This window comes from Bubalus kerabau, unplaced genomic scaffold, assembly GCF_029407905.1.
Source record: "Bubalus kerabau isolate K-KA32 ecotype Philippines breed swamp buffalo unplaced genomic scaffold, PCC_UOA_SB_1v2 scaffold_50, whole genome shotgun sequence".
Taxonomy (NCBI): Eukaryota; Metazoa; Chordata; class Mammalia; order Artiodactyla; family Bovidae; genus Bubalus; species Bubalus kerabau.
Window position 1 is genome coordinate 47,889 of NW_026577904.1, and position 24,164 is coordinate 72,052.

The window sequence follows — 24,164 nt, forward strand, 5'->3', positions numbered from 1 at the left end:
CCCACTGGCCCCACGGCATAAACTGTTTTCTACCCTCTATTCTCCTAAAGAGAATGTGAGGTCGGGGGTTACCAAGTTCCCTAGCCTTTTCCTCCTGTTCTCCTAAGGAGGAACTCTCATTTCTCCTGGGTCTTTGTTCCTAGCTGCTTCGGTGGACCGTAGATACATGGACTGAGGGATACATGCGCGGAAGAAGCTTGGCAGGTAGGGAGATACACAGATACGGAGAGAAAATCCTTCCCTCTGCTGCGCCCCATTGAATGTGGAAACAGCATGGTCAATTTGATGTTTAGGGCAGTGGCCGTCACATACATACAAATCCTATATATATATATGCATATAATTCCAGTTCCAGTTTCTCTACATCCTACATAAGGCAGGAAGCGGTCTGGTCAAGCTAACCTGTTGACTGCGTGGGTCTGGGCAGGAGTTTGGCGGTGGGCGGGGGGTGGGGCGGGGTCTAGCTCCCGGATGAGGCTCACCTGCGCTGAACCAAGCTCTAGGCCAACAAGCCTTGACAGGATCAGACTGGAGCGGGCCGGTTCTGGGAAGCCGACTGCGCATGCGCGAGAGGCTCTCGGCTTTCAGGGGCAGTTCCTAAGCCCCCTGTGCGCGGAGAGCAGGCAGGTGTCCAACTGTAACTGAGGAGGAAAACAGTTTGCCACCATTCTTCCCTAATATCAGATATTAGGGGGCAGGAGGCCACTCAAATGAAGCCCGCCTGAAAATAGCCGGCGCTGTCTACTTCTACGGCCCTTCTCTCTCCTGCCCAAGCCGCTGGTGTCCTTCTCCTCACGCCGCTTACCTGAGGGCGGATCTCGTCAACCACCACCCACTCCTGTGCACTCAGAAGCCACTGTCCCTGCCACCCTCACTTGCCCGGTGCTACCCGTGGCCAAGGTAGGTCTGGTGTCCCAGCCCTGCCTGCCCGGGTGTGGACGAGAGGGTGGGTATCGGGTGAGTGGTGGGAGCAACGCAATGAAGGGGCTATCATAAAACTGGTGCTGGAATGTTCCAGGGAAAGTGGGTATGGGTGCCACGATGGGGATATGTTTCTTGGCAAGAAACTTAAAAGTTCAGGCTCTAGGAGTGAATTGAGGTAAAAAGTGCACCCATTTTTGGAAGGAGTAAGTTTACTTCACAAATCCATCACATATTTAGGAGAATAGAAGGGAAAGCTGAATTTCTGACAGAACACCAGTTGACCATTCATGTCCAACTAGCAAACAGCGGTGCATTCTACGGCATCGTCCTCCCTGTCGTGCCCTCAGATGCAGATGCAGGCACCGGGTGCTGTAAGGCTGTCTCATGCTCCGTCACGCGAATGGAATTGGATCCTTTTCAGGACTTTGCCTTCAGTCAAAGTCAAGTCATTCATGCAGGGGGAATGCGCGGGGTGGGGGAGTTCAGATTCGTCTAGTGAAATACCAAGAAAATCCTCAGAGATGGGGATATTTAAAACAGCCACCACTCCCAGAACCTAGAGTTGCTTGGAAAGAACTGAGGAACTTCCCTGGTGGTCCAGTGGCCAGGACTCCACCCTCCCAGTGCAGGGGGTGAGGGCTCCATTCCTGGTCAGGGGACTAGATCCCGCATACCTAACTAAGACTTGGCACAGTGAGGTTAAGTAAAGAAGTAAATTTTTGGAAGTGTATATAAATGTCTGTGTGTGTATAAAGAGCAACTGAACAACTAATTAGGAAAAAAAAGAGTCAAAATCAGGAGTTTCAGGACTTGAAAGATGACTTGGTTGGGGGTATGGGGGGGTGGTTAAAGGGACAGACTTCCCCTCAGCAACTAGGAGGGTCACAGAAGGAGCAGAAGCCATGCCTGGCAAAGAAGATGAGAAAACCATGAGTCCTTAGGAGTCCTGGTTCAGCTCATTTTTACTTACCATGGTGTTATAGAGAACAAAGATAGGAAAATGTCACTGAGGCAGAGTGAAAGTTATAAGCAATTGTAAACTTTATGTGACCTTCCCTGGTAGCCCATTTGTAAAGAATCTACCTGCAATGCGGGAGACCTGGGTTTGATCCTTGTGTTGGGTCGATCCCCTGGAGGAGGGCAAGGCAGCCCACTCTAGTATTGTTGCCTGGAGAACCCCATGGACAGAAGAGCCTCGTGAACTGTGGTTCATAGTGTTGTAAAGAGCGGTACACAACTGAGTGAGAAAGCACAGCACAGCACAAGCTTTAGGTAAGACGTGTATGTGTGTGTGTGTGTGTGTGTTTGTGCGCGCACGTGCGTGCACGCGCGCACACGCTCAGTCCTGTCCGACTTTTCCCGACCCCATGGACTATAGCCTGCCAGGCTCCTCTGTCCATGGGATTTTCCAGACAAGAATACTGGAGTGGGTTGCCATTTCCTACTTCAGGGGATCTTCCCCACCCAGGGATTGAACCCTCATCTCTTGCATCTCCTCCATTGGCAGGTGGGTTCTTTAGCATTGTGCCACAGGGGAAGCCCAAGCTAGGTAAGATCAGATTAGATCAGATCAGTCGTGTCCGACTCTTTGCGACCCCATGAATCGCAGCACGCCAGGCCTCCCTGTCTATCACCAACTCCAGGGACTATTTTAACAATGAATATGACCAAATTAAGACTTCTATGGACTAATTCTCATTTAGTCCATTATCAAGCTGTTTATAAACAAACTATCATTTCCTGTTATGCTTTCCATTCTGAACTTTTAGAAATCTTATCAATGAATAAGTTTAGGTATTTTTTTTTTTAGTGTTTTTGTGTTAATGGGTTTGTGTTTTTCTTTTTTCCCCATCCTTTGGACCAGTACCAGAACTAGATAGAATGGAAATAATTTCATAAATGCGCTTGAAGCAAGAGAGTATGTGTTGATTTGTGTTTCACAATCACAAATACTTGTTACTACTGTGGGTTTTTTTGGTTCACTTGTTGATATTTTGAATCATAAAAATAATTTGGATTATAACTTCCATTCCAAAACTCAAAGTGGCAAAAAGAGCAGATTAGTTCACACATTTGGAAAATGCCTTGCTCCTCACTTTCCCCTTATTTTTTGAAAGACCAAAATGATCTTTCAGATTCCAAGATCTCAATACTTTATATAAATGAAAATACACATAAACCAACATCTTACCTGTCTGAAACAGAAAGTGCTGTTAAATGCCTTTTAGAGAGAAAGAATGAAAGTCAGTAGTTTGTCTGTGTCTTCAGCTGCTTTCCCAATATCTAGTCTGTCCTGTCCAGGAGGAATCCAGAGCAACATACTAAATCAAGTTTAAGAGATGGATTTAAGCTGGGTGGTAACTTGAAAGTTTAGAGAGTTTGACTCATATGGTTGTTGTGTGTATAAATGATGTATTTTATGAACCTTAATACTAGGTGATACAATCTCATAAACATTTATTGGTGGTGGTGGTCAGTCACTAAGTCATGTCCAACTCTTTGTGACCCCATGGACTGCATGCAGCGTGCCAGGCTTCCCTGTCCTTCACTTTCTCTCAGGGTTTGCTCAAATTCATATACATTGAGTCAGTGATGCCATTCAACAAGCTCATCCTTTGTCGTCCCCTTCTCCTCCTGCCCTCAGTCTTTTCCAACATCAAGGTCTTTTCCAGTGGTTTGGCTCTTATATCAGGTGGGCAAAAGTGTCGGAGCCTCAGTGTCAGCTGTTCCAATAAACATCTATAGAAGCGTTCAAATAACCTTAGATTAGACAGCAGACTTCTTTTTTTTCCTTGTAGCACTTTATTTATTTATTTATAACACCAAAACATTTTGTATTGGGGTGTAGTCGATTAACATTGTTGTGATAGTGTCAGGTGAATAGTGAAGGGACTCAGCCATACATATACATGTATCCATTCTACCCAAGCCACCCTCCCATCCAGACTGGCACATAATATTGAGTAGAGTTCCATGTGCTATACAATAGGTTTTTGTTGGTTATCCGTTTTAAATATATTAGTGTATACATGACCTTCCCAAAGTCCTTAATTATCCCTTCCCCTCGGCAATCAGGAGTTTGTTTTTTAAGTCTGTAAGTCTTTTTCTGTTTTGTATTTAAATTCATTTGTATCATTTCTAGATTCCACATATAAGTGATGTCGTATGATATTTGTCTCCTTCTCGGTCTGACTTACTTCACTCAGCATGACACTGTCTAGGTCCATCCACATTGCTGCAAATGGCCTTATTTCTTTCTTTTTAATTGCTGAGTAATATTCCATTGTATACATATACCATATCATCTTATCCATTCCTCTGTTGATGGACATTTACCATGCTTCCATGTCTTGCTATTGTAAACAGTGCTGCAGTGAACATTGGGGTGCATCTGTCTTTTTGGGCCATGTTTTTCTATGGATATATGCCCAGAAGTGGGATTGCAGGGTCATATGGTAGCTCTATCTTTAGTTTTTTAAGGAGCTTCCGTACTGTTCTCCATAGTGGCTGTACCAATTTACATTGCCACCAACAGTGCAGGAGGGTTCCCTTCTCTCCACACTGTCTCCAGCATTTGTTGTTTGTGGATTTTTTTTTTTTATAATGGCCATTTTGACTGGTGTGAGGTGGTATCTCATTATAGTTTTGATTTGCATTTCTCTAATAACTAGCGATGTTGAACATTTTTCATGTGCCTGTTGGCCATCATATGTCCTCTTGAGAAATGTCTATTCAGGTCTTCTGCCCATTCTTTGGGTTGTTTGTTTTGATACTATTAAGTGTCTAGGCTGTTTGTAAATTTTGGAGATTACTCCCTTATCAGTCACATCATTCGCAAATATTTTCTTCCAATCTGAGAATTGTCTTTTTGTTTGTTTATTGTTTCCTTTGCTGTGCAAAAGCTTTTGAGTTTAAGTAGGTCCCATTTGGACAGTGAACTTAAAAAAAATTTTTCCTACATTTTTTCTTCGACTTCCTTGTTGATTTCTTGGAATCCTGGAAGTCTCTGAACAACAGTTTTCCCAAGACTCTGAGGCAGTGGTTACATCATATAAGAATCCATTATGTAATTTTATCTTTATTCTGGTTACATTTCCATTATAAACAGTTTAAGCATGTACACACACACGTCTATATATCAAAGACTCTATCCCTCATAAACTGTTTTGCCTTATTCATAAGCCAAGACTGTGTACAGTCAAGGATCAGACAGTTCTCCAAAAAGCTATTAGGGAAAAACTTTGGATTTAAAGGGAAATTATTATTCATCAAACCTTTAGAAAATTCTCAAGCTACAATTCACCCTTAAGTTCAAAGAGTGGCAAAATTAAATATCGACATTTTAATCTTATTTTTCCTTTATTCTTTGTAAAAAAACAACAAAATTTATATGGTTTTGCTTATTCTAAAGCTTACTTTAATAGCATCTCTTATGTTCCTGTTCTCTTATACTGCATTTCTGAGTTGTTCATTTACAATGTACCTGTGTTGTGATTTCGCACAATTTTTTTATGGAGTATGTTATTTTATTTCTAGATCTCTGATCACATTTAAACACTTTAATCTTTCTGTTCAGGTAGTAACTTTTTTCTTCGATGTTCTGCAGAGGAAGTAAGCAGATTCTCACAGATTGAATGTTTAAATGTGTCTTCAGAACATGCATGGGAAAAAGAGAGTGTAACTGTCACATTTTTAGCAGCAAAATACTTAAATAGCACTTGTTGTTAAGCCCATTAAGAGACACCCCCATCCTAAATTACTCAACATAAAACTATATTCTTATGAAAAAAGAGCAAAACATAACAGGAAGGTAAGATAAGTGTCTCTGAGACATGTCAGGTCCTGATGTGTATTAACAAATATCAGTCAGTTTCTGATTTAGACTTTTAAATTACAGAAGGAAGTTTGTTTGAAAGTTTTCTATGTTATATTTGGAATACTTAGAGTAGTTTTAGAATATATTTAGAATTGGTTTATGTTGTTTGGGAAAAATAAGTGGTAATGGTCTGCAAAGCTGCCCTGTCACCAGCTGGGTCTCAGAAACAGTGCTCTGCCTTCACCAAGCTTTCTGTACTTTCTGCTGCTAGGTAGACACTAAGGGTGGACAGAGAGAGACAGAAGGAAGAGAATGCACCAACTTCTCTTCTTATTTTGGTCCTCTTATCACCCATCAGCCACTTCAAATTGGGAGATTACTACATAAGCATCTATATTCCTAATTTCTCTTGAAAAACTGGAAAATCTCATCATATTGAGCCTGAAAACCAGTAGCATCAGCTAAGTCAGCCAAGCTGAGAAGCAGCTGATCCCATGAGTAGACCATCTGCTCTTGATTTTTTCCGCAGTCCTTACCACTCCCTAATATCCCACCTGTAAAAGCAAATGTTGGTTGCTCTTGATGAGTACAAATAGCGAAAATTGGAATCACTGTAAAGTTATGATCAAAAGCCAGTGAAAATATGAGGGGAATGCAGGAACCAAGAGACTATTATTAAAATGACAAGCATTTGATTGAGGTGGATGAAAAGGGATCTAAAAAGAATGCAGATTCTAATTGATTAGCATTCATATTAATTGGTTGCTACAGCTAAGTCACTTCAGTCGTGTCCGACTCTGTGTGACCCCATAGACAGCAGCCCACCAGGCTGCTCCGTCCCTGGGATTCTCCAGGCAAGAATACTGGAGTGGGTTGCCATTTCTTTCTCCGATATTAACTGGAATTGATGATATTGTTGAGAAAGTTGGCTGGAGCCAGGTTGCTGATTACAAATACCAACTGCCCGAATCACATGATGGATATTGGTTTACGGAAAGATGTTAGCGTTAGATTTTGCAAAGCTCTATAGCTATCCTCAGATTGTGATGAAAGAAAGTGAAATTGAGTTGCTCAGTCATGTCTGACTCTTTGCGACCCCATGGACTGTAGCCCACCAGGCTCTTCTGTCCATGGGATTCTCCAAGCAAGAATACTGGATTGGGTTGCCATTCCCTTCTCCAGGGGATCTTCCTGACCGAGGGATCGAACCCCACCCAGGGATTGAACCTGGGTCTCCTGCATTGCAGGCGGATTCTTTATCGTCTGAGCCACCGGGAAAGTCCAGGGAAATCACAGTGTGGTATGTGCCTTCAGTTCTGTAATTACATTTTGGCTGCTTCAGATCTATATTAGACCAATATTCAGATTATACAGTCACAGTCTGAATCTCCCAGTGGTATCTATTTCTTGAAAATTAATTAGCTGGGCTTCCCAGGTTGCAAAGTGGTAAAGAATCTTCATGCTAGTGCAGGAGATGAAAGAGATGTGGGTTTGATCCCTGAATAGGGAAGATCCCCTGGAGTAGGAAATGGCAACCCACTCCAGTATTCTTGCCTGGAAAATTCCACGAACAGAGGAGCCTGGCAGGCTATAGTCCAGGGGGTCGGGAAGAGTTGAAAACGACTAAGAATGCGAGTGCGCACACACACAATTAGCTACCTTCAGTTTAACTCTGGCTGATGAATGAGATACCCTTTATTAGGGACAGTTTGCTAAATAGGAATTTCAGTTGTCATATTGAGTATTGTTTGATTTTACTCAGTGATAATTCCTACACCACTCCTCCTTCCCCCTAATAGGGATTTCTGTTCATATAATTTAACCTCTTTAATAAAGCCATATGTTTTCCTAATCCAATTATGATAATCTCATTCTTCTTGGCTGTTCATATTTTAGTAATAGGTATGATGCATTTCTGGTTAGTGCAAGGAATGAAATCTTCCGGGGAACTTTGCGAAAATTTTTGTCACAATTAAAAAGAGATACACAAAAACACTATTTTCACTAGATGTTCTTTTGTCTGATTATGATATAAGGTAGTTAGCCTAAGGACAAGGCCATATCCCAAAGAATGCATTGTAGAATGATAGAAAGATCCTTAGTCCTTCATGATGTTGTTGAGGCATTGAATTAAGCAATCCTGAAGCTGCCTCACCTGAGAATATCTTATATAAAATAATAAATTTCATAAGGCTTCAGCTAGTTAGGCCAGGATTTTCTGTTTCTTGTAGGTGAAATCTTCCTAGTGAATATACTGGGGAAAAATCTTCATTAGTGAATGATTTATAGTTAGAGGGTTTGTCAGATTAAGTAGAAAGGTCTTTATCTTGGCCTGTCTCAGAAAACAGATTATCCTAGAAAGGAGAGAGAAAACTGAATGATGGGAGAAAGATAAAAGAGAGTCAATAAGATATAAATATTTGGCAAAACTAATACAATTATGTAAAGTTTAAAAAAAAAAAAAAAGTATATGTAAAAATGTGGCAGTAGCCTGGACCAGGAGTCAGAACATACTCTGACAAAGTCATTCAGATTAAAAATTTTAGATATAAATATTCCCTCTAGGATTGTTCAGATAGTTAATGTAGATTGTGTTTCTGATGAATTTTGAGTACTTCCATGTTTCTTAAATTGGTGATCCTAAATTATTAATGTTAATTCAACAAAGTTCTCTTATCTAGCCATCACTAGTGACAGGTTTCTATTGAACTTAACTTCAGTAAAATTTAAACATTAATTAAAGATTTCTATGAATTAAGCTTTTATGAAACTGATTTGTTTAAAATCCCAATATTTCATCAGGTTTGCATACAAAATAAAGAGTCTTGACCCCAGACTGCATACTTATTATTAGAAATGTTTGATATGGTTGGTTCAAATTTAGGGCTAGAGAGTTCTTTATCATGATCAATTTCACATTCCTTCAGAGGCAGGTATACGTGTGCACATACATACATGAAATCTATTGATAGACAGGAAGATAGATAGAGCTATATGTCTCTTAGCTCAGCTTCTCTGTGCTATATTCTATTCTGTTTATGAAAAACGATGTAGTGTGCCATCACATCATTTGACAGAAACTTTATATCACAAGTGAGAAATTATGTGGGAGGAGGAGAAATGTATTCTAGGATAAGTTAAATAAATGACAGGTAACTTCACTGAAAATATAAATAGGTATATTTAGGATCGTGGAATTAGTGAGGGGAGGGGCTCAGTGCTGGTTCAGCAGCAGCCCAGCACAAGCCTGTAGACTATGGCCGGTGGGCCAGATCCAGCCTGTGGCCTGTTTATGTGGTGCATAAATTAAAAGAGGTGTTAACATTTTTAAATATTTGGAAAAATTAAAAGGTTATTTTGTGACATAAGAAAATCATATGAAATTAAAATTCCAGTTTCCATAAATAATTTTATTGGTATAGAACCATGCCCATTTGTTTGCATGTTGTTTATGGCTGCTCTCCCACAGTTGAACAGGTGCAACACAGATGCAGTGCTTCAGAGCTTGAGATATTTACTATTTGGCTCTTTACAAAGGTTTGCCAATCCCTGGCCTCAACCAGCAATGGCAGCCCACTCCAGTACTTTTGACTGGATAATCCCATGGACGAAGGAGCCTGGTGGGCTGTGGTCCATGGGGTCGCTAAGAGTTGGGCACGACTGAGCGACTTGACTTTCACTTTTCACTTTCATGCATTGGAGAAGGAAATGGCAACCCACTCCAGTGTTCTTGCCTGGAGAATCCCAGGGATGAAGGAGCCTGATGGGCTTCCATCTATGGGGTCGTACAGAGTCGGACATGACTGAAGCAACTTAGCAGCAGCAGCAGCCGCCTCAACCAGTGCATCTCAGCCTTTAATGTGCATTGAATCACTTGGGGGTCCTGTGTAAAGGTGCAGATTCTGATTCACAACGTGTGGGGATCCTGAGTGTCCACATGTCTGAAGTGCCGAAAACCATACTAGAAGTTACAAGGACCTGGTGCAGAATCAGCAAATTTGTTCTTTAAAGGGCCAAATAATAAGTATTTCAGGATCTGTAGGCTTTCCATTTTTTCTTTTTTTACAACTACTAAATCTTCAGGGGAAAGTACACATAGACTACATGCAAAAGAACAGGAGTGACTATGTTCCAGTAAATGATTATTTACAAAAGCAAGCTTTGGATTGTACTTGGACCACAAGCTTAGTTTACTGATAACTGGCCTAGAGTGTTACTATCTGGTGTCCATTAAGAAATAGGCATTGTCCTACCCTTAACTTGCTTCCTAGTTCCATTACATGCACCAGTAATAATGCTGATGAAGATAACAGTTAACTTTTATTGGGTGATTATAATATGCCAGGCTCTATATTAAGCACTCTGAACTTTCTCTTATTTTAATCCTCACAACAAATCCTAGGAAGCAGAGACTGTCATTATTTTGGCCTACAAATGAAGAAACTGAGCTTCAGAAAAAAAGTAATTTGCTCAAAGTTGCCACAGCAAACTAATAGTGGGCCTGGGATAAGACATAACCCATGATTATCACATGGCTGTTGGACTATTGGATTACTGAGTGGAACATGTATGCTCATAGAAGTTCTGCAAGCCAGCAGACTGGACTGTCAGTATACTGGCATCTTTCTTTGGGGATCTTGTGCTCACAGACCTGAATAATAAAAGGTGAAACATCTCTTTCGAGTAAATGTAGGTGTCAGAAAACTGGATGTTTGGCTCAGGGAGGGCAGAGCTTTCTATTTTATGACAGATTTAGCACCTTCACTGCACATTCTTGAAGTTAAGGCTCAGAGAGATCTCAGCAGCCACACTTTCATAGTCTTGGATTTTTGATGCTCTCAAAATTAAATCGATTTACTTTATAATAATGTGTTATTTTAGGCACCACATAGCACGGCCTTCTGTTTTCTTTGTGTGCTTTGGAATTTTCAGTTATACAGTGAATGTTCTTTCTAACGACTGTGACTGAAATTACATTTCACTTTCCAAATTCCTCTAGACTTTTTTCCTTTTTCTTAGCTACAGTTTCTAAAGTAGGGAAGTAGACCTTGATTCTGGTCTAGAATTTAAGATTAGTTTTATCTGTCTGTAATGTTACACTCATTTGAAAAGACTCTGACGCTGGGAAAGATGGAAGGCAGGAAGAGAAGGTAACAACAGAGGATGAGTTGGTTGGATGGCATCACCGACTCAATGGACATGAGTTTGAGCAAGCTCTGGGAGTTGGTGATGGACAGGGAAGCCTGGCGTGCTGCGGTCCATGGGGTCACAGAGTCGGACGCAATTGAGCGACTGAACTGAACTGAACTAAATACCGTTATTTCCCTGTAAATTAGTATGTTAGGCGTAGGGCGCATATCAGCATAACAGTGTAGTAGATTAATAGACCACTGAGAGCAAATGTATTGTAGATAGAAATGCTTTGAGGAAAATTTTCTGGAGTCTCAGACACAATATTCTTACATTACAGATAACATGTAAAGATGAATAATTGTGTCATTTTTATGAATCATCTGTTTAAAAACTTTATATCACTGCCATGATGATTAGTAATTATTTTCACTTTATGAGCAATTAATGTAGGTTACAGGGCAAGGAGGAATGTAGCAAAGGTTTCAAAATCCTAAGAATCTATCATCTTAAAATTTTAGATGGGGAAGGGAAGGAAATATGGCACTAAACTATGAAATCACACAGAATCATAGATTCTTAGAGCTAGAGCTTTTGATGATCTAATATAGCCATCTACATACCCTTACTTTTCTATGTAAGTCCAAACTGATTAAGTGAAATTCTTAAAGCCATTTGTTTCTCCAACACAAATATATTGGAGTTTCTTCCCTGAATCTGGGAATATGTGTTACTTTCCTAGGTCTGTCATAACAAAGTACCACAAACTGGGTAGCTTACACAACAGACATTTATTGTCTCACGGTTCTGGAGGCTAGAAATCTGAGATCAAAATGTTGGCTTGAAGTCTGAAGGCCCTTAGGAGGAATCCTTCCCTGTCTGTCTTAGCTTCTGGTGAAGGCCAGCAATTCCTTGCCATTCTTTGGCTGTCGATGTATCACCCGTCTCTGCTTCCACCTTCACTTGGTGTGTTCTTTTTCTTTTCTTTAAAAAAAATGTGTTTATTTGGCTTAGTTACAGCACATGGGGTCTTCATTGTAGCATGCGTGATCTTTCATTGTGGCTTGGGCTTGGTGTAGGGCACATATCAGCATAACACTATATATATTAATAGGTCACTAAGAGCAAATGTGCTGTTAATAAAAAATATTTTGAGAAAACATTTTCTGGAATCTCAGACACAGTATCCTCAGATTATAGATAACATGTAAAGATGAATAATTGTGTCATTTTTATGAATCATCTGTTGAAAAACTTTATATTGCTGCCTTGATTATTAATAATAATTATCACTTTATGAGCAGAATGTAAGTTACAGTGCTAAACATCCCCACATGTTATTTTCTCTGTTTCTTTGTCTTCACATTGCTGCCTTCTTCTAAGAACACCAGTCATACTGGATTGGAGCTAATCATACTCCAGTATGACTTCATCTTAACTAACTATATTTGCAACAACCCTATTTCCAACTAAAGCCACCTTTTGAGGTACTGGGTATTAAGACTTAAATATATCTTTTTGTGGGGGACACAGTTCAACCATTAATACAAAGATGCAAAGTTATTATTGCTGTTTCCCATGCAGATCTTACAGTGTGGGGAAGAAGGTATATGTGGATCTAGGAGGATACATGTTTTAATAGCGCAGTATGCACAAAATGCTGTAAGATTACCACAGTGGGAGCAACTACCTTTTTCTAAGTGAAATGGCAGAGGAAGGCTTTCGAAGAGAGTTGCCATTTGAATCAGGCTTTGAGGGACAGATAGGAATTCATTGACAAAAAGATGCCAGGTGGGAGGGACACATCAGGCAAATAAATGGCTTTGGGTAAAGGCATGGAAATAAGAGTGAATAAAGTGTTTGTTTGCTGTGGTTAGTCCTAGCTACTCTTTATTGAGTAATTGTGTTATTGAATATTAACAACAATCCCTTAATACTCATTTTGCAGATGGGAAAACTGAAATTTAAAGAAATTAAGCACTTAATTTTAGTTCACATGTCTAGGAGGTGTCTACTGGGATTAGAACTGGGAGAGTCTAATCACACAATCTGTTTTAGCCATTGTGGTAAAAATTACAGTTCAAGGTATTTAGGAGTGCATAAATGATGGTTAAAGGTAAGGCTGAAGAAATAGGTTAAATATGAATTGTGAAGAAGTTGTTTCATCACTTGATTTACCTAACAGAAATTTGGTTTATTTAATAGAGTTTGAACTTTAAGTACAATAGGCAGTTGAACACTTGCTGTAGCTTTAAGGAAGGTATAAATGGCCAGATTCCTGAAGGGTGGTGGGTGGTTGCGGGGGAGGAAGATTGGAGGCCCAGAGGCTTGAGAGGAAGCTACAGTTGCCAGCCATGTTAGAAATAATGAAGACTGAAACTAGACAGAGATAATGGGGTGAGAGTAGGTGATAACTGACAAGAGAGACTTGACAGTTGAGACCAGTCACATGTTAATGCTAAAATCAGGGTACTCTATTGTATCACCTTTCTTGCTCCTTTGACTCTAGTGTTGGAAGTAGAAATGTTTCAACTCAACGGATTAAAGCAATAATTTCAACCCAGAATCCTAACATTGGAAAGAGTCTAGTATGTCTGAATGCTATTTAATTAATTATTAATGCTAAAGCTATTTAAACAGTTATAGAAGACATTTGTTTTTAAATTCCAAAGACTGAGTTAACATATTTAAAAGTAAACTTCATAAAAGTGACAGAAAATATTTTGTCAAAATGCCCTGATGCTATCTCATATATCTTTATTAAGTTATAATTCCTTTGGGTTGAATTCACCCAAGTGTTACTCTGGGTATAGCCACACTTTGATAGCTCAGTTTATTCTACTAAAGCTTGTAATTTTTAAAGATCTGCTGTTTCTTAACAATAGTTTTAAAGCAGCCCAGACAATAACAACTATCCAACAGGAAGTTGAAATTTACCACAGGAACATTTGTTAAAATAAGCTGCATTTCCCTTAAGTGAATTTCTTATATTTTGAGGAATTACTTGATGCAGGTGTCTGGTGCCACCACAGACCACACCTTGTGACTTGCTTCTCTTAGTGATGTTTGGCCAGTCTGTGTGTACTTAGCAGCCTTCTCCTAGCACTGCCTGGGGCCATGTGATACAACTGTCATCAGTCAGATGAAAGCAAACATAAGCAATGTTTGTGAATCTTTTTTATACTTTTGTTGCAGGAAGGAGGACCCCTTCCAGGGCCTGAAACTGGGCTCTTGTCTAACACTTGGAAATGAATTGTCTGAGGAGACACATGTGCTGGCAAAGCAAGAGATTTTATTGGGAAAGGGCACCCGGGTGGAGAGCAGTAGGGTAAGGGAACCCAGGAGAACAGCTCTGCCACGTGGCTTGCAGTCTCGGGTTTTATGGTGATGGGATTAGTTTCCCGGTTGTCTTGAGCCAATCATTCTGACTTACGAGTCCTTCCTGGTGGTTCATGCCTTGTTCAGCCAAGATGAATGCCAGAGAGAAGGACTCTGGGGGGTGGTCGGTCGGACATGTGGTGTCTCATTTTGACCTTTCCCGAACTCTTCGGGTTGTTGGAGGCTTATTAGTTCTGTGTTCCTTACCAGGACCTCCTGCCATGAAACAACTCATGCAAATGGTTACTATGGTGCCTGGCCAGGGTGGGTGGTTTCAATCAGTGTGCTTCTCCTAAGACTTTTAGTCCTTAAGTTGAAAGTATAATATCATGTATTTGGGGGAAACTGAGACATAAGCTGACATACTCATATACACACTATGTCTCACTAAGTGAAAGTCTAATAAATAATGAAAAGAATGCTAAAAATCCTATTCGAATTGGTTTTATATTACACAGTGGAAACTGAAGTTACCTGAAAATGACAGGCATTATTAATCTAGTATTCTCCCAGGTGCCTGAATGCAAAACCAAACATACATTGTGTGGGAAGTGTATGTCTTCTTGTGATGGAATCTCAACTTGGTATCTTGCATCATTGCTAGATAAAAAGAATTATTGGAATGTTGATTTATAATGTTGAGACTAAATTAGAATTCAGTGTTGTTAAGATTTGAAACAAACAGCACTTTAAACTTTAAGGAGTTTAAAGTTTTGGTATTTCATCACTTCTGAGAGACCATTCTTTTTATAAATTAGTGTTTGGTATAACATCATCTCAAAGGACAGGGAGATGGAGAACAGGAAGAATTTTTCTTTGTTTAGTGCAAAGGCACTCCCAAAGAAAAATATTAAAGATAAATAGTAATACAAGATGCTGATGGTGCAAACTCACTTGACTAAGCAGTGCAAGCATGTTAATATTGTGATTTTTTGATTACTATTAAAATATATAATCCATGTTGGTGGGAATGAAAACTAGTACAGCCACTATGGAGAACAGTGTGGAGATTCCTTAAAAAACTGGAAATAGACATACCTTATGATCCAGCAATCCCACTGCTGGGCATACACACTGAGAAAACCAGAAGGAAAAGAGACACGAGTACCCCAATGTTCATCGCAGCACTGTTTATAATAGCCAGGACATGGAAGCAACCTAGATGTCCATCAGCAGATGAATGGATAAGCAAGCTGTGGTACATATACACAATGGAGTATTATTCAGCCATTAAAAAGAATACATTTGAATCAGTTCTAATGAGGTGGATGAAACTGGAGCCTATTATACAGAGTGAAGTAAGCCAGAAAGAAAAACACCAATACAGTATACTAACGCATATATATGGAATTTAGAAAGATGGTAACAATAACCCTGTGTACGAGACAGCAAAAGAGACACTGATGTATAGAACAGTCTTATGGACTCTGTGGGAGAGGGAGAGGGTGGGAAGATTTGGGAGAATGGCATTGAAACATGTAAAATATCATGTATGAAATGAGTTGCCAGTCCAGGTCCGATGCACGATACTGGATGCTTGGGGCTGGTGCACTGGGACGACCCAGAGGGATGGAATGGGGAGGGAGGAGGGAGGAGGGTTCAGGATGGGGAACACATGTAAACCTGTGGCGGATTCATTTTGATATTTGGCAAATCTAATACAGTTATGTAAAGTTTAAAAATAAAATAAAATTAAAAAAAAAAAATATATATATAATCCAACAGGTGGAAAAACCCCTGACTTATTCTCAGTGTCCAAGCTATGGCTGCTAACATGAAGAAAGGCTCTGCATCATATAATGTTCCGATGGACTTACTGTAACTTAGGTCTGTGGGGGTTTCTAGAACTAACATGTCTGCATCAGAAGGTAAGATCAGCTGGGAGGAGCTTCTTCCTTTGCTTAACAAAGTTCCTAGAATCTGACAGGGAACCAGCCTGGAATCAGATGGCTCAATGGGGCCTGTGATGATTTTTTCATAGTAAAGAGTTTAATCATGCAGAGAATGATCATATAGATGTGTAGTCCACATGGATAAGCTGCTTATCCAGAGATCCCTAGCAGTTTAAAAATGGGTCTAGATGAGGGAGCTGGACCTAGAGCCCAGAACTAAAGGGAGAGGAGACATAGGGTAAAGCACTTTCAGAGACCATCACCTCTCAGATCCTGGAGAAAGTGACGGACAAGTTTGGTTCTGCTTGGCCCATTCAGAGATTCACTTGATTTGCTTTCAGTTTGGGCTAGACCCCCTCATACCTGGACACTCTTGGATTTTAGTGATATAAAACAGAGCTTCAATCATTTAGAATCAAGAGCATATGTGCAGGGAACACATTTGCATTTCAATCCCCCTCTGGTCAACTGCCATTCACTCAGAATCCAGCCGTGGTACATGACACATGACCCTCACAGATGATTAAAAAGTGGTGGACACAGTATCTACAGATTTTGATACTCATAGGAATCCTGGAACCAATTCTCCACATAAACTGAGGGATGATGACTCGATTTCTTTGAGGAAATAGTATATAAAAGGCCCTGGATGTTATAACCTTAGATTCTGATTTTTTAAATAAATTACAAAGAAAAATGCTACACAAGTGAAGCTTTACTGTTATTAAAAAAAAAAAAAGTGGTGGACACAGCTGGGTTCACACCAACTGGCTCATATTCTATCCCAGTGGATTCCTAAATGACTATACATTGATCAAGTTCATGAACATCACTGGTGCACAGAAAGCAGTAACATTTCTGGTATCTTGTATGCTCTAAGAAAAAGTCATTTGCCATTTATAACTTTTCAGAGTTAAAGTCATTGAAGTAATATTTAATTTGTTAAAAATTAAAGAAAATTAATAGTGTTATGGGGGCTTCCCAGGTAGCTCAGTGCTAAAGAATCTGCCTCCCAATGCAGGAAACGCAGGTTCGATCCCTGAGTCAGGAAAATCCCCTGGAGTAGGAAATGACAAGCCACTCCAGTATTCTTGCCTGGAAAATCTCATGGACAGAGGAGTCTGGCAGGCTACAGTCCATGGGGTCACAAAGAATTGGACATGACTTAGTGACTAAACAGCAACAGTAGTGTTATAGTGTCTATGATTTCACAAAGATACTCAATTTATTTTAAAAGAAATTAGAGAAAATTTGTAAATAATGGCTAGGTGAATCAGAGAAGAGGTAAGGGTTCACTGATCTGGAGGTCTTGCCCTGCTTGACCTAGGAAACTGTTCTTACGTGTTACGTGGAGAATAGATACCAGTGCTCTGCAGGGCTTGAGTCTGAATCTGCTACCATAAATTCAGTTCTGAGCTTGGATGATTTGTTTAAAGCAGTTATATAAAATGAGACAAAAAAATACTAGGACAGTTGGTTAAGGTTTCTGAAAACCACAGAACAAGACAATTCATTGAGCAGAATAAATGGGATTTGGAATGATCTTTTTGCATCTGTAACTATTGGTAGGGGAAAAGAGAATTACCAATTTTCCAACTGTTTGGGATGAAACAACAATGTCTGGGATTCACAGTTCATATCAGAGTTGTTTAACCAGCAAAGTGCTAAAGTGATTAAATATGGAACCATGAAGCTAAAGCTCAAGAAGACTGGTCAGAAACGTTTCTGGAACGAGCCTTTGGCTGTAGTAGCTATTTCTGCTCTGTTGGTCAGTGATGAAATGCGCTACGGTCAGTCTGTTAAATTATCCAGAGGAAGGTTTACTTTGGTGGTTTTAAGGTATCTTCTTTCAAAATTTTGATGTGGCAGCACATCCCTTCACAGCTCATTTCCTGAGGGATATTGAGCAAGAGCCAAATCAAGGAAAAAAAGGAAAGTTTAAACTCTTTGACCTCCCTGTGAACCCCTGTCCTTGTTTAAATATATAAGACACTCTCATAATCTGGTTTATACTGAACGCTGCCACAAAGGTGCTGAGTATTTATTATGCAGAGATCCAGGGCCTAGTTTTCAGCAGAAAAATAAGAGAATATGCCTTGAGCAGCATTGTGCTTTCCTGAATTGTGAAGCTAAAGCCAAAAGGAATAAAACAACCTTGTTTTTTCTATAAAAATTTAGTTGGAGAAAATTTAGTTTATGTGCAGATGTATTTAGTATCTTTTTGTTGTCCATTAGGAATTTATAAGAGCTCATGTCTCAATCATTATATTATGGTGTCTCTTCAGATCTCAGTTTGGTCTTTACTCCATCCAGGAAGTCCTTCCTGACCACAGCTGTCTCCAAATAATATTGGCCCTGGGAAGCTGTCTCCTCCTCTTCTCCTCAGGGCATTTTACACTTACATTTACTCTAATTTCTATTGATGTGACGACAGTTATCCTTTGAACACACAGATCTGAACTACGAGAGTTCACTTTTCTGAAGATTTTTTTCACTGAATGTGTATTACAATACTACAAGAGCCACAGTTGGTTGAATCCTTGCTTGGTTGAATCTGGATGTGGAACCATGGATATGGATGGCTGATGATAAAAAGTAGTGGACATAGCTGGTTATAAATGAAGAAGTTATAAATGAATTTTTGACTGCTCAGGGGTTGGAGGGGTTTTGAAGGCCCAAACCCACTGTTGTTCAAAGGTCAGCTGTATTGTCTTCTGACTTTTTCTGTCTGTCTTTTGACAGAATCATGCCAAATGGCTAGTAATGTAAATACTATATTTTTTGACATACACAGTTACTCATAAGATAAATGTATTCTGAGGAAGTCAAATTGCAAAATCAATAAATCCTCAAAACAGGGGAGGGACAGCGGGAGGGGACTGGAGATCATGGAGAGACACTAACTGTTTCTGAGTAAAGTGTATGTAATTCTTTAAAAGACATTACTACAAGCATTAAAATAAATAGAATTATTTATAGGTAAGTCTAATAGACTATGATGTGATTGGCCTGTATTCTTTAAATTTAATAGTACTGATTCCTGAAATTCTAAAACAATTGGTTAAAAAAGTATAAAATATTTTAGAGAGATTTTTGGTCAAAGCTGAATTGTATAATAGGTTTTATTTTCTTTGGTATTTTGTGAAAGAGTCAAAGAATAGCTCTGACCAGTGGTGTACTGGTAAATGTTTATTAACTAGCTCTCAGGTTTGGGGGTGCTGGGGTGAGTCCTGGTTCATAGAATTTGACACTTAACATGGTGTAAATCCTCCCACATGGACAATTTAAAACTACCAAGGGGCCCTCGATCCGCTCTAAAACCTCCTGAAAGTTTAATAATTGGCTTGTAAAAATAGGATTGTCAGCTCTAGTATACTGGCTAAGGCTCAGAGCTTAAGAGGGTATCAAACTAGTTACCCAGTGTGAATATGGAATCTTAAACACTCTGCCTTATGACCCTCCAAATACTTGTAGAGGAAGGGAAGACATAATAGGGATAAGAATGGGATAGTTTTACTTGTGCACAGAGAATGTCACCTGCCATGTCAGTAAACACAGGATGTTGGGGCTCGCTGGCCGTCAACCACTGCAGCCGCTCTGACTGAAGGGATTCATGATGGAAAACAAAACCAGATACTGGCCCCGATAGTGAAGGTGCGTATCAAAGGAATGATTTCAGTGAACCCAGACTCTTACATCTTCCCATGTACAGGAAAGTGCTAAATTCATTGACTTGAGATGTCTGGTTTTCTTTAATTAACAGCAACCTTTTGATGTTCTGAGTTTTTGCTGCAAAAACTCCTATATATCCTGGCTCCCTCCTTACCTCTTCAGAGCAGTCCTTTAGAGCTAAAAGGCTGACTCCTGGGCTTAAGTGTAGAAATTCCACTGAAAAAAACATAATTCTCAGCTTTTGGGTTGTGCATTTTTTTCAGTTGATGCACTGTATTTTCTGTATGTAGATTTTTATGTCAAGTATGCCAAAAAGTATATTAACTTGAGTGAAGAGTTCCTTAAGACTTTGAAATAAATATTAAATGTGCCATTAAAATATAAAGATTTTGGTATTACTTATAGCATGTTGTTGAAAGTATAATTTCAATAAATGACCATGGATAAGCAATTTCCTGCTAGTCACTAAACTTCTTCCTTTATTACTTTTTAATTTCTATCCCTCTGTTGTTTCCTCTTTGGCATCCTTTTCTCTTGAATCAGTCTCTCTGCATCAATGCCAATTTACTTCACCAAAACAAATACTCTTAGGAAAGCTCTTTGTCAGCTAGACATTTTACAATGTGTAAATAAAATGATTTTTTTCCCCTCCTGCAACACCACTCTTTAAATGAAAAGAACATTATAGGGATATTGCCAGTCCTGTGCCAGAGATTTGGAAATTTTTTGAAAAATAACCTCTGAATAATCTCACCCTACCTAGATGTGTTAGTCATTTAAGGAAAAGAGATTTAAATGTTTAATCAGCCAGAATTGAAAGTTGTAAGTAAAAGCGTCTTAACTTTCTTCATTCCTCTCAGCAGCTCAGGTCTGAGACTTCGAAGGTGTACGTTGACTAAATTCACTGCCTCCTGAGATTTTTTTTTCAATTGGCACCTGATAAGGAGTACCTTCATGATAAATGTTCTCTAACATGGTCCTTATTGTTCAGTCACTCCATCGTGTCTGACTCTGTGACCCCATGGACTGTAGCCCGCCAGGCTCCTCTGTCCATAGGATTCTCCAGGAGAGAATATACTGGAGTGGATTGCCATTTCCTTCTCCAGAGGATCTTCCCAATCCAGGTATCGAACCTGCATTGGCAGGTGGATTCTTTAACCACTGAGCCACCAGGGAAGCCCAATGTAAAGCTACTACTGTTCAAAAACTGTAGCCAGAAGTCCACACAAGGTCAGCTCTGATCCTACAAGCATCTTTCTGAGCTTGGGAACTTGCTGGGAGCCCAGATTTCTAACCAAAGCCACTAATCAAAACTTACAATGCAGGACTTCCCTGGTGGTTCAGTGGTTAAGAATCCACCTGCCGATGCAGGGGACATAGGTTTGACCCCTGGTCCAGGAACTAGGATCCCACATGCTGTAGGGCAACTACTGAGCCTGTACACCCTAGAGCCCGTGCTCTACAACAAGAGAAGCCACTGCGATAAGCCTGTGCAGTGCAACACAGTAATGAAGACCGCATACAGTCCCCCCGTAAAAAAAAACTTAGAATGCAACTGTGTCGGACACAGGAAATTCCATCAAAAGTGAGATATGCTTATTAAATTCTGATCAAACCTCTTGTAAACTATTTTATGAAATCTAGCACTGACCTGATTTCCTATAGGAAAAAAAAAAAAAACCCACAAGGTGTATGATTAATCTATTTTTCTCTACCAGTGTAGGGGTAGTTAGAAAGGAGGACCTTTTCAACACCAAAGAACTCTCAAGTTACCGAAAGATGGGCAATGTTTGATTAACAGACTGTTGTGGTTGAGCTACAGAACTAGTTTCCAGCCCAGAGTAATTCCAAATCTTAAAAGTTCAGCAACTGAAAAAAAAAATTAATATCGTGGTTAAGTGGCTGATAGATCAGGCTGAGGCTTTCATAAAGGGCTTTCTGTAGCACTGCTAGCAAGAGTGGGAACATTAAAAAAAAACAAAAACGAGATTGCCAGTGCATTGTCAGCTTGACATCAGTCAAGACAAATCTTCTGATTTTCCCTGAATGCCCAACTGCTTCTACCCCATTGCTCCAAATGGCAGGTGTTCAAAGGCACTGAAGTCCCAGTCTGATGTTCACTGCCATCTTTCCACACCTGACCAGGGGACTGCGAGCATCCGGGGGCGGGGTGAGGGAACCACGTGGTACACATACGCCCACACCGGTGCCTTCATCCTTGGGGACAGGATGCTCTCGCATCCTTGGGCCCAGCGGCTGTTGGAGTTCCCAGCACATCACTACTGGAGCTTCCAGTGCAGAACTGGAAACCAAACGAAAATCCACAGAAACATTTCACTCTACACTGTTTTCAGATGTTCGGTGAACTATAAGCACTTGGGTAGAATTGAGATCAGATTTTCAACTAATCAATGTGAACTGAATTATGAATCAATTTCCATGTCAGAGCTGAGAAAGGATTTCTTCGGTCCCTGAAGAGACGCCAAATGTATGACTTGGAAGAAATGATTGTTTTTATTTTAAACACATCACAGCAGGTACTTAGGCAAATGAGAGCTCATTTTGCCTCCTACTTAACCAGGAACTGTGGAGCAGTAAGAAAGGGTGGAAAGAAATGCTTCCTCCTGGCATTTCGGGGCTGTCCATCTTTATTCCCTGAGAAGAGCCTGACTGAACCAAAAGCCATAAAGAACCACTTTGTAGGCTCTGAAACCAGGGTTAAACCAATTCCAAAACATGCTCCAGAAACGCAAGAGGAAGAATCACTGATTCTGCATGTGGCCATGTAAGATCATTCATTTGGAGAAGTAAAATTCTGGGATGTTTATTCAACCCAACAGTCTCCTGATGTAGGAGGCTATCTTCAGAAATAACTTTGTTAACTGAAATTTATCCACAGTTGACAAGGAGGAGAAGAAGGAAGTCACCAGCCATCTGGCCACGGATTCCACTGGAGACCCATCTGAGTGAGCTGTCTCAGATGCTTCTGAGTTTGCAGCCACAGGGATTGGAGGGCTGCTGCCATGACATCTCAGCTGCAGTAATGCTGTCAGAAATCACCTTCCAGTCTGATGGGTCTCACAAAGCAAATGAGCCAGAGCCCAATTATCTACACACACGCGCGCACACACACACACACACACACACACACACACCTCTCTGGATCTATTATTTTCCAACTGCATCATTTTATTTTTTGATAATCCTCTATCAATTCCACTTCATGAAGTTCCTACACCCGTTTTTCCCTGGCACAACATGTAGGTGAACCCCCGAGCAGTTGCATGAATTCAGAATGTTTAGAAACAGTTGCTAGGATCATAAGAAGAAAACTTAGGAGTCCCAGCCAGTATTTGCATACTTAGCCCTTCCATGTGTGTTTGCTCACTGCTTTTTCGTGAACGGTGAGTAAGAAAGTCAAAATAAGCTGCTTCAATCAATTCCAGTCTGAGCATGTGGAAACTGCCAGAAAACCAAGGCTATGAGGCTGGAAGTTTGGAAACCAGTGTTTATATCTTTTCCCTTTGACAGTTACCTGTTTCTTACACTAAAATATGAATCTAAAGGCATTAGGATGGATGCTATGCCTTCTTACTAACCAATCTCCAAAGACGTAGCTCCCCATCTCACCCGAACTGTCCCTGACAATCCACGTTTTCTAGAAGCCTGTGACATGCTAGGAGCAAACCCAGATTCTGAGTTTATGTCTGTGTCCAAGGACCTACCCAGCTAACTCTGGGTCACAGTAGGAGCCAGCATGTTCGGGCCTTGAGTATTTAAAAAAAAAAAAAAAAAAACTATGGCCAAGAAGTAGATTTACAGAAGGAGACATAATCAAATAAACCTTTGTGAGTCTTCTTCTTTTTTTTTTTTTAAAGTTCATATTATTTTTAACTTGCTAAATCTTTTCTCATCTATTCTTGTTTGCTCTGACACAGGAGAGGCAAAATTGTGATAATCTAGAATAGGGAAAGATAGTTCTGAAAAAATATTGTATCAGAGAAAACTTAGAAAAATGACACTTTTCTTTAGAAGGTCTTCAAAAGGTAAAAACAAGTTGAACACGTTGATTTTTAAAATTTTATTTTGTAAAGCATTGGAACTCTCCCTTCTCCAAGGAACTTAATACTGGCAGAAAGACTTCCTTGAAACACAGCGTGAGTGATAGTTTTTCTCTTTACCTACAAGGAAATCATTATCCATGTTTTTCTTAATCCTTCTGCATTGGCTGTTTGTCAGTTGGAAACATTGATAGCTCTCATTAGTGAGTAGGTATTAAAATAGCCCATTTATTGAAAAGAAAAACAAGCAAATACACATTTTGAAGAGGTCAACCAGTCATACAATGCACT

General features: G+C 40.0%; 1 long non-coding RNA gene across 5 annotated transcripts in view; it reads left to right on the forward strand.

Annotated features, from left to right (window-relative positions):
• Positions 1 to 490: 490 nt before the first annotated feature.
• The window catches only part of LOC129640864 (uncharacterized), a 118,047-nt gene continuing 94,373 nt past the window's right edge, over positions 491 to 24,164 (forward strand). For 4 of the 5 annotated variants that reach the window (XR_008709000.1, XR_008709002.1, XR_008708999.1 and 1 more), the window contains exon 1: positions 491 to 900. This is a non-coding gene — a long non-coding RNA (uncharacterized LOC129640864). The remainder of the gene's footprint in view (positions 901 to 24,164) is intronic. The other variant, XR_008708998.1, reaches the window with a different exon arrangement.